Raw genomic sequence first — 9974 nt, forward strand, 5'->3', positions numbered from 1 at the left:
TCAGGGTGAGTGGCAGCTGACTGACCAATGATCTTGCTTCTTGCGTTTGTTTGCTCACAGGTGGAAGGACTTGTTGGAAAAGACAATCTTACTGGCCACAGAGAATGCGAGATCAGCCAAACAAGGATCGCAACAAACCACGTGAGTTATAAATGTTCGCCATTGAAAATAAGAAATCCATTCTCTTTTCCATTCTAGGCATGTTTTTGCATTCATTGCAGTCATTTTGTTTTATCAAGTGTAATCAGAGTTTAGCCCTTTCAGAGTTCCTGGAAGAGTTTCATTAGAAACACACATGTTGCTCCAGCTCTTCTCCATCCTAGTCACTCACTCTGTGTGTCGAGTCTTTTGTTTTCTCCGGCTCCCTTTGTGAACTCTGGCTGGATGTGTATTTCAGTGCTGTTTGTTCACCCCCCTCCCCCCCACCCCTCCCCCCCCTCCCTGTGTTTGTGCTCCTGCAGCTCCAACCTGGACTCCCCGGGGGGCCCCGCTTACCAGCCAGGTGAGATCTGACGCCGTCCTGTGACAGGAACCCTTATGGAACCTGACGTCACAGCGCTACAGTCATCCGTAAACAGGAGAACCATCCATTTGCATTGGACCTCTGGCTCATGGGTTTAAAACCATCCGTTTGCATTGGACCTCTGGCTCATGGGTTTAAAACCAGTGCCTATTGCCACTCGTCATTAATGGATATTGGAAAAGAAGCTTTTTTTATATATATATTTTATTTTTAATGTTAAGGTCAAGATGAATGCAGCACTGACAAATCGTGCTGTAATCACTGTTGGAAATTTAAGATGACATTTTGTATATTTCAGTGTGGCTTTCTGAGTTTCCTTTAGTCGTGCTTAAATCCTCCCTCCCTCCTTCTCCCCCTTTAAAAGTGTTGTTAGCAGAGAGCTCCCCCTTAATGGAGAGGGAGAGGGAGTCCCCCAGTGACGAGGACAGCATGCTCACGCCCACCACACCAGCCGACCCCGCAGAGGCCTTCATCTGCACCGACCAGAGCAGCGGGATAGCAGAGGCAGCGCTACATGATGGTGAGAGAGAGAGAGAGAGACAGAGAGAGAGAGAGAGAGAGAGAGGGTAAGAAAGAGGAGGGGATGAGAGAGAATGAAAGAGAGGGAAGGGAGAGAGGGTGAGAGAGTGAGTTATGCCATCGATCATTAAAAATGCATATGGGTAAGAATGATCCCCCATCCTTCATTGTGTTTAGGTTAGTGGATAATAAAAGAATATAAAAGTCGTTTCCACAGTACTAGATTAGTTATGTGTAGGAGTTTGTGGCCTTGACTGCCAATCATAGTTGTCACTATGCCAACCATCATGCCTGTTTTAATTCTTCATCCTCTGTGTCTCGTTCCTTCCTCTCCCTCAGTGGAGACTCTCAGGCAGTTAATATTCCGAGACCTCGACGACGGCTGGAGCCAAGACACGGACGACACGCCCCACCAATGAGACGGCCAACGAGAGGAGCCCGTTCACGGACGGACAGCAGCCTGAGCCCACTGAACCTGCCAACTCTGACTGCCCCAGCCAATGGGAGGCTGAGGAAGCAGAGGAAGCCCCGCCTCCAGAGGCAGAAGCTCCCGCCCCAAGAGTGATGCGGAAAGGTAACGAGACCAGCTCATCTCAGGTCGTAACGGTGAAATGATGGTGCCCTTGGAGTAATTTTTTTGGTGTGTTTTAGAAACCTGTGACTTGTTAATGATTGTTCTTCCTCTCTTCTATCTCTGAATCCTAAACGTTCCCCCCGTCTCTTTCTCTCCCACGCCCCCTCCACCCCTCTCTCTGCATGTGCTTAGAGCTTGCTATGATTAAGCTGATGTGATTTTAATCCTTTTTTATATGTTACTTTCTTTTCCTACTGCTTCTTTGCAACACACGGCCACACACACACACACACACACACACACACACACACACACACACACACACACACACACACACACACGCACGCATATACTCTGACACGTACTTGTGCTGTACCCCCCCCTGCACTGACAAACCCTGCTCTTCCCTCTCCACACACACACACACACACACATGTACACACACAAATACACACACACACCCTATTCTCACTGCCCTCATACTTTCACGCTTTCTCACATCCTCTCCCTCTTTCTCACACACTCACACTCACTCACTCACTCACTCACTCACTCACTCACTCACTCACACACACACACACACACACACACACACACCACACACACACACACACACACACACACACACACACACACACACACACACACACACACACACACACACACACACACACACACTCTTGTGCACACACATTCCTCCCCTCCTTTTTCAGCTGTGGGTGCGGGTTCTCCTTCTCTTCCTGACGACATCACTGATGATGTCAACATCCACTCCAGCCCAATCGGCAGAGTCGAGAGGTGGGGACAGTGCTCTTTGGTAACCTCGATCCCTCGTAGATAGCTGTGGTGGATGAGGAGACTAGACCCCTAACCGTTGCCATGTGCTTTTAAAGGTACAGTCCTTTGCTAGAATCAAGGACTGGACCTTTTAAAGGATGGCATATACAAACACCACTGTCCTCAATTGATTCATCAATCAAACCAATCAATTTGCCAGTTAGAAATTAAATATTCCAATTAATAATCACATTTGTATACAATCCACCACAAAAGTAAACAATCTGATTTGTGTTGATTGTTTTAAAGGGGTTGTACTCTTCATCATCCTCACAACGTTTGTTGTGAGCAATATTCTAGACAATTTAGTTATAGGTCCTTTATATTTCATTAGCTGGAATATTTTCAATATTTTATGGGAATAGAGAGAGATGAAAGTCTAGCTGTATCCAGCTTTTTTAGTTGACAACAAAATGACAAGAAAATGACACAGCTTGTTGCTGTTACGGCCAGTGGTTGCATGAAGAGGTGGTTTTGAGTGTAAAATGCATGGTGTTTTCACCAAAAAACAGTCTTGTTTTTGTGATGGAAGGTCACACTTCCTGAAGTCCTAATAACGACCAGTAATATGGGACAAGTTAACGTCGTCGTTTAACATTCCAAACAATTGGCATGACTCCGCCAATGAAACCGGCCTTCACATTCAGGGCGATTTGTTCAACTCCAGTCAGATCCCCTCTCTGTCTGTGGATGTTTGTGTGAAGAGTGAGCATGGCATTGTTTCAAATCCGCTAACTGGCTGAGGGGTGGTGTGTGTGTGTGTGCGTGTGTGTGTGTGTGTGTGTGTGATGACCACAACAGTAGAACATAGTTCTCCGCAGCACTTAGGCTGAAGGAGACGTCGTCAGGAAATTGTTTGTGTGGACATATTTTTACTGATGCCTTTTGGACTCAACGTCATGTGAGATTCTGGAACATTCCGTGTCACTGGTTTAGGGGTGAGCGTGTTCTACTTCTCTCATGTTTGGAGCTCTTCAGATTCAACCCAAGCCTTAAAGTCAGAGCTGCTTGGCTGAATGTGACATTTTAGAAACATTGTTTTACTCTCAGAAAAAAATATATATATTTTGTCTGTTCCAAGCAGTCTGTTTTATCTGTCTGTTATCTGTGTTGGTGTTGTTTCAAGGCCTTGTTTAGTCTCTAGGCAGTGCTGCACAGTCAAGAGAGAATGGTGTGGTACGAAGATGACTCGACATTCTTGCAGGGGAATAATGTTGTGGGTATGTCGTCGTCTAGGCAACATGTTCTACCTGGTGATGCCCCAGGAGGCTTCGGAGGGCTTGTCTGAGGAGAGCAGCACGGATGACATCACTCGCCCCCCATTACTGGAGGTGACCTCGTCACCGCAGCAGAATTCTGAAGAAGGCTCCGGCGACGCCCCCTGCCTTTCACTGACCAATGACCGACACGAGGGCCAAGACCCCGCCCCCTGCCTCTCACTGACCAATGAGCGACCCGAGGGCCAAGAACCCCGTGCCCAGTAAAGGGGAGGTGACGAGCGTCGGCCAATCGCCTGTGAGCGCCCAGCGCCACGTGGTTAAGAACGTGGACGAGATCTTCCACACCATCGGGGAGCTCATGAGCAAACTGCACAAGCTAAGGGTAAGGAATTAGACACACACACACACACACACACACACACACACACATACACCAGCTCATGAATAAACTGCACAAGCTAAGGGTAAGGAATTAGACACACACACACACAATTTCATGTAATTACTGAAACTCCCCTTCTGTAAGGAATTAGAATTAGAAGATATATACACACACACACACACACACACACACACACTCTCTCACACACACAGACACTTGCTATTAATTACTGAAACTCCCCTTCTATAAGGAATTAGAATTAGAAGATACACACACACACTCTTGCATGTAATTACTGAAACTCCCTTTCTGTCACTCACACACAGTTGTATACACACATCCTTATACCCAGTGTTTCAAGGAAACAGCCTGAGTGATCAGCTCTGTAGACTTTCATGGTCTGTATGTGTTCAGTTTATCTTTCTCTGTCCCTCTTTCTCCCTCTCTTTCTCTGTCCCTCTTTTTCTCTCTCTCTCTGTCCCTCTTTTTCTCTATCTCTCTTTCTCTGTACCTCTTTCTTTCCCTCTCTCTTTCTCTGTCCCTCTTTTTCTCTCTCTCTCTGTGCCTCTTTTTCTCTCTCTCTCTTTCTCTGTCCCTCTTTTTCTCTCTCTCTTTCTCTGTCCCTCTTTTTCTCTCTCTTTCGCTGGTTATCTTGCTCAGTTACTCTCGCTCTCTCTCTGATTTCTTTTATGAGGTGTCACTCTTTCTCTCTTTTTATTTTCCTGTCCTCCACTCCCTCCCTCTCTCTCACACTTATTCTCTCTCTCTCTTCTCTGTCTCCAACACGCTCACACACACACACACACACACACACACACACACACACACACACACACACACACACACACACACACACACTCACTTGTCTGTGTCTCACTCCTCATCCTTTCCCTAAACCGGCCTCCTCCTTTTACAGGAAATAGAGGCTCACTCTCAGCTGCTGAAAACACTACACGAGCCCTCCCCAGCCAATCAGGTCTCAGCCGACGTCAGGCAAACCACACCCACCGTGGTCAGGACGCCCTCTCTGGACCGAGGGGGATCAGGAGATGGTAAGTGTGCCTGGGTTCAAAGGTCATTGGGTCATCCCAAAAAAAAATAAACACCCAATTGCCTGTTCAATCTGTGCTTTAGATTTCATCCTCTCACACACCCCCCCCCCCCCCCTTGTATGTATTATTTAGCTGAAAGATGATTCAATTCAGCCTCCAATGACAGAAACTCTTAAATGTAACAAAATACACAGATCCAGGCCATTGCTGGAGATTTCACAACCTAAAAAGCATCAACAAGGGTATCGATACAGGTCCACTGTCCCTCCAAAGAGAGGTTGAAAAAAGTGGTTATTGGCTCAAATAGCAGGTTAGTTTAGCTGCACATTGGAACACTGCCCCATGCTGTGCTCAGAATGCTGCTTCCTTGCTGAGTAAAGTTATTATCCTGGGAGCAAAATAAATTCAATGTGGGAAAGTTTTATCCACTATTGAGCCTGGAGGCTCTGGTTTATATATCACCCGTAGGGATTAAGTGTAAATGCTGTGAGGATGCTTTCCGTGTGGCCTGAGCAGGACACTGGTTCTGTTTTGAATGGTATTTTTTATCTGACTTGTCCCTGGCTGTTTAGCATTCACTTCAGTAGGGAGTAATGGATGAATGGGCTGCTACTTTCTGTCTCTTTCAACAAATGTCTCTTTTTTTTTTCTCTCCTCGCTCTTTCTGTTCATCCCATCCAGGAAAAGAGGGAGGCCCCGTTGAACCCAAGCAGCCTGAGATCCAGTCCACCGGATTCTGACACCACTTTGGACACACACACACACACACACACACACACACACACACACACAGACTGTTAGACTGGAACTCCAGCCGCCCCTTGTAATCCCAGCCCAGACCCAATTTTGTACCCAGCATGCCTTGCACCAGGAAGTAGTATCCTGACTGTAACTTATGTGTCGTTCCTTTGTCACCCACGCTGGCTCACAGAATCATGGGAAATGAAAAAAAAGAAGAAGGCTTTAAAAGTGAAGTCTAGTAAGAGAGAGAACGTGAAGACACGAGTTGAAGACTGAACATTTGAGAAGAAAAGGAATAGAGGAATTGGGAGGAAAACGTGTTTGAAGGAGGACTTTCGGGAAAGCACTGAAAAGTGTTAAAGAAGTTCCAAAGTTGGCGAAGTGAAGAAGCAAAGGAGAAAGAGAGGAAGAGTGGAAGAAGGAAGAGGAAGAGGAAGCAGAGCGAAAACTTTTGAAAGAGAGAAAATGAAGGTTGATCTGAATAGAGAAATAGAGAACTGAGTGGATGAACAGTAAAAAGGCAGACTAAGGAACAACTCTCTGTCAAAGGAACCCAACCTCGCCATACTACTACCCACCCACACACACACACACACTCAACCATGCACCCACCCCCCAGCACTTTACCCATAATGCATCTGTACGCCATGCAAAGCTCCGCCATGTAGCAGAGAAAATTGGACAGGGAAAGCGCCACATCCGACTCCATGTTGGCTCGCCTCCCTCACTGTGATGCACCCACTCACGCGTACCTAAGACTTGAGCCAACATGGCAGACAGAGCCAAAATGGCAGTGACCTCCATCACTGGTTGCCTTAGTGTACGTGCCCTGCTACTGAGGCCCGAAGGAACAGTCTGAAGAAGGAATAAAACAAAAATAATCAGGTTCTTTTTCTTCTTTTTTCTTTGCACGGGGACTACTCCCCTGCCATTGGACGCTGAGGACTGGGATACTGCATTAGTCACGCTCATCACGTCATGATATATGTATATACATGCTTTTTTTGTGTCGACATTGAGGAAGGAGGGAAAACAAACATACTGAAGGAAAAGAGATTCTATCTGTTCACATATTTCATTTTTGGTTTATTTTTTATTTTTTTGGTTTGGTTTTTCTCAACTGAAGGAATACTGATACAGTCCCCTGTCTTGTTGCTGACACGCGTCTCCTAAAGGAAAGAGCCTGGTTTGGTGTCCATGGCCACGTGCCCCGGCACACCACGACTGCACCATCACTGCACCACGACTGCACCGCTCTCTACTGTACTGCTGTGCCGGCGACGGCATCATTCCACACTGACGTTGGAAGGACATGGTAATGTTACATACGTAAGAAGAACGAACACTATTTATGAATTCTGTCTGAAGGCAACAACAATGAAGAGACACGTGTCACGAAGAACATTTGAAAACCCATCCATCGATGCACCCCCGACTCAGTAACACACTCCTACTGTATGTGTAAATACTGTGAAAACCGCCCCCCTTAGGCCACCCCAACACCCACCACCATATTATGCTGACCTTTTCACCCTGACCCTCGACCCCGGGCATCAGTCTGGGAGCCTGTGGGTACACCAAGGGACGAGGCTCTTAAGACTGGGTGGCCCAACTGTAGTTTCCATGGGGACACGGCCGTCTCCCACACATATTTAACCTTATTAAACACTAAAAAGAAAGAAAAGAAATGTAAGATGAGAAGAATAGGATAGGGGATGAGAGTGGGAGATGTAGTTATGGGGTTTGAGCAGAACAGACCGTACCCCAGATGAGAGTGGGGAGATGTAGTTATGGGGTTTGAGCAGAACAGACCGTACCCAGATGAGAGGGGGAGAGGAGGAAGGGTTCTGTGAGGATCACTGCTGCATCATGGGAGTCTGAAGAGGAGGATCACTGCTGCATCATGGGGGTCTGAAGAGGAGGAAGGGTTCCGTGAGGATCACTGTTGCATCATGGGAGTCTGAAGAGGAGGAAGGGTCCGTGAGGTCACTGCTGCACATCTCAGGGGGAGAACTGTACAGCCCTCTTTTCTCTCTTCTCTCGTTCTCCCTTTTTATCCTTTCTTTATTTCACCCTTATGGATCATGTTGAACTGCCCTCCCTGCTGCTTTCTTCCCCTCCTCTTCTTTTCATCGCTACCTCTTTTCTTTGCCATGAGTCCTTCGTTTCTTTCTTTTCTTACTCTTATCTTATGTTTCTCACCTCCATTTTTTAATATATAAATATATATATAAGCTGCACATGTGAATCTTGACTTGGTGCAAACTACTGTAATCTTACACATCTCTACCTATTATGATTTTATTATTATTATTATTATTTTAAATATTGGTCACTCATGTAATATAGAAATATCACACCCTTGTTTTATATGTTCATTTTCTGTAAAGTTTTAGTCCTTTTTTCAATTTTATTTTTGTAGATATGGATAAAGATGTCAAAAGATGTGTAAATTATTTTCCCTCCCCTGTTTTTAAGAAAAAAATGGTGAGGTTGTTAGCTGCACAGAAGGAAAATGAACTTGTGTTTCAGACTCATTTGTTTTTGTGACATTAAAAAAAGAAGAAAAAAATATTTCAGGAAAAAAAAGAATCTCATGTGTCATATTTCAATCCATATTGTGTTCTGATTGGTCAGGCCAAGTGAAGAAGGGACTATAATTGAAACCTAAGCGTGCTAATGATTTTCAACCAGCCCACATTACAACCAGCCTCCAAATTAAACCTTTAAATACCAAATTACATTTCTTAAACCTTTTCTTGGCTAATTTGCCGCATTCTCTTTCTTTAGCCCTACATATCTGCCCTGCTGTGTCTACAAAACACTGAATAATTTACTGCCAGGAGTTTTTTCCTATCTCACCTTTTGATGGTACAATAGAGGCCTGGGCAGAAGGCCAGACTGTGAATAATACATGGATGTGGAGGCGCTCATGGTAAACCGCCACCGTGTGTGCGTCAGGGGGCGTCTCTCGCTCCGATAGAGGGACTTGTGCTCTGCTGATCGCCCGCTCCAAATGACATTCTGCTGATGTGTTATACCAACTTGTTGAGTCAGCCATGCCATGTGCGTGAAGAGTGGTGAGTGAACGGTCTTGTGGGACAGAGAGCATACATACGGAGTGAAACACTGAAGTGTGCTGTTCTTGAAAAGTGACTGTGTACTGCTCAAACACCCATAAACGCACAAAAATGTGTCAAGATAGAATGAACAAATGTGCGTTGTAGCCATGTCTACTGCTGATATAACACTGGAAGAACCTGACATTCCCTTGCTAGTGGCCATTCCTAGGCAGTGTACAGCTGCATTGCAGGCTTCGGCTTGTGTTCATAGAGGTTGTCACCTTTAAATGTTCCATATACCCATACAAGTGAACTATCTAATCATCGCATCCAAACATTAGGTTTGACTACCTAGACCTTAGGTCCTCTGAAAGTTTCACTGTCCCTTTTGGTTTTATCATAGTTTAGCTACTTCTGCAGCGGTAACATTGTGTTCAAATCCTGTCATTGTCCCTGAGTTTCTTTTTAAAAGTTTAATTTATTATTATTTGTTACAGACTCCAAATATATAGTGATAGATCGAGAAACTTACTCCAGGGCCTAATTCACAAAATGTAAACCTTAGGCCTGTATTGAGTAACTGAAAGGCGAGTGCCCTTTCGAGAGTGAGACGGTAACTTTCGGCCTGTGTCAAGGAGGGGCAGTTTAGTAATACATTCCTTTAGGAACGTGCTGTTGAATGTATGCTAAGTGGCTCTTAAAACTAATTTCAGAGTGTGCGTGTGTATTCGATATTGCCAAACCTCTTTTTATTCGTGTGTCGAGGTGAGGTGGTGTTTTGATCTAACATCCTAGTCGGAAATAAAGAGGATGTACTTAATCATGAGCCATTCTAGCTTCGTATCGGGTTTCGTGCCTTTTTGGTAGACGAGCAGAAAACGGCCACGGCCTTTGTGTATGCCAGAGAACGGCCTTCAATTGTTTTTTTGGATGGGTGTGTCCGCGTCGCTTTTAACCATCAAAAAGCAATAGCTGCATGTAGACTGAACTCTGGTCATGTAGGTATCCGGATGAATGTGCTTTGGTTTGGCCTCACCGTGTTGTTCAGCCACTCGGACACAAGC

The 9974-nt window shown here is 45.4% G+C and overlaps 1 pseudogene; it reads left to right on the plus strand.

Moving 5' to 3' along the window:
• The window catches only part of LOC122129081, a 25375-nt pseudogene extending 19325 nt beyond the window's left edge, over window positions 1-6050 (plus strand).
• Window positions 6051-9974: the final 3924 nt, after the last annotated feature.

The sequence above is a fragment of the Clupea harengus genome, unplaced genomic scaffold (genome assembly GCF_900700415.2).
Source record: "Clupea harengus unplaced genomic scaffold, Ch_v2.0.2, whole genome shotgun sequence".
NCBI lineage: Eukaryota > Metazoa > Chordata > Actinopteri > Clupeiformes > Clupeidae > Clupea > Clupea harengus.